We start from the raw sequence: 1642 nt of genomic DNA, 5'->3' as shown, positions 1-1642 counted from the left end.
GGGGAGGTTGCTGGCCCCAGCAGCGGGCCCGCGGGACACGTCCAAGCCGCCGCGTTTGAGAGAGATTGACTTGGGCCCTTGGGGCGATGATCTGTTCATCTCCCCAGGACGGGGGGAAAGGCGGAGGGACCGGTGCAGAGCGGTGTTTGTCGGGTTGCTTCTGCGCCCGCCGGCTCCCATTTTACAGACGGGAAAGCTGAGGCCCAGGCAGGTGGAGCCGCTTGCTGGAAGTGACACCAGGCCTGATCTTGCTCCCACTGAAGACAGGAAGCCTCTTGATTTTACTAGCGTAAGGCCCGGCTACAATTGCCAGCAGAGCAAGATTATTACTGGAGTCTCTTGCCTCCCAAGCTCTGCTTTGACCGCTACGCCAGCGGTTCCTCATCTGTGGTACGGGCAGGGCCGTCCCCAGGGCACGGCGAATCGGGGCGACTGCCCTGGGCCCGTGGAGCTGGGCGGAGCGGCCGCAGGGCCTGGTGCTGGTGGCTCCCCCTGTTTCGCGGGAGAAGCACGGAGACTCCCCCTCCTTGGGTGCAGGGGAGACCCCAGACCATGCCCTGCTTTTGAGGGGGGTCCCACAGGCCCTGCCTGGTGTTAAGGGGGCCCCGCACAGGCTGATTTGCCCTGGACCCCAAAACCCACTAGGGTTTGCTTTGGGTACAGGTACCACCAGTGGTACGCAGGCAACCTGTCAGTGGTACGGGTTAACAGATCTATTATAATTACTGTATATGACAAAAATTTGCGGGTGGTATTTAAGGTTGTATCATTTTAAATTGGTGGTGTGCAATCTGTCAGACTTTGGGAACCGCTGCACTAGACAATGCCTTGATAAACAGCTCGGTGCCCTCACTACATTTCCAGTAAAACATTTCAAACATCACTCAGATCATGGCAAACAGGGTATAAATGTCGGCAAACAAAAATTCAAAATGAATGCCCTGCTGTATCTTTTCTGCTCTACAATACGAGCAATACCAGCAGGAAGACCTGGGTATCTGAAGTATATGGTTTCCACCAAGAAAGTTGTATCTAATCAAAAATGCTCCAAAACATTTTACGTTCTCTTAAGAAAAAAGAAAACCTCTTAAAGGATTTTATTAATAAGTACATTATTCATTTTCCAAACCCAGCCTCAAATATTGAAAAAATACAGCACTCCCATTTATTGTCTTTTCACTTAAATGTTCTGTCAGGAAAAAAAAAAAGATTCAGTAGCTAGGATACATAACTATTTTGCCAAAGGCCAAGATGCAGTGATCTTCCCTAGTACAGCTTTAAATCATTTACCAAACTTTCCTTGATAGAGATCTAAATCTATAAAACAGAAGTAGATAAATACAAAAACAAACTTCCATATTCTTCCCCCATCACCCAGACTGCATCCCAAAATTGCTGCCTCTTCCTGTAACAGTATTTCTGGGACCTGACCTTTTCTAACGCACAGCAAGCAAGGGACTGTTTACAGGCTATTCAGGCCTGAAGCCTAGAGGTCTGGAAAGGAACAGCAGTTGTCCTACTTTTCCAGGTGTGGATTTATTTTCCCAATGGCATTTAAATTCAACTGTGAGCATCTAAAGGCATTTCTTTGCATTCTGCTTGTTTGGTTGTAGATGACTGTGCCGCATTTCTGGTTTTTCAT

The sequence above is a fragment of the Alligator sinensis genome, unplaced genomic scaffold, assembly GCF_000455745.1.
Source record: "Alligator sinensis unplaced genomic scaffold, ASM45574v1 scaffold692_1, whole genome shotgun sequence".
NCBI lineage: Eukaryota > Metazoa > Chordata > Crocodylia > Alligatoridae > Alligator > Alligator sinensis.
This window is presented reverse-complemented; position numbering follows the sequence as displayed.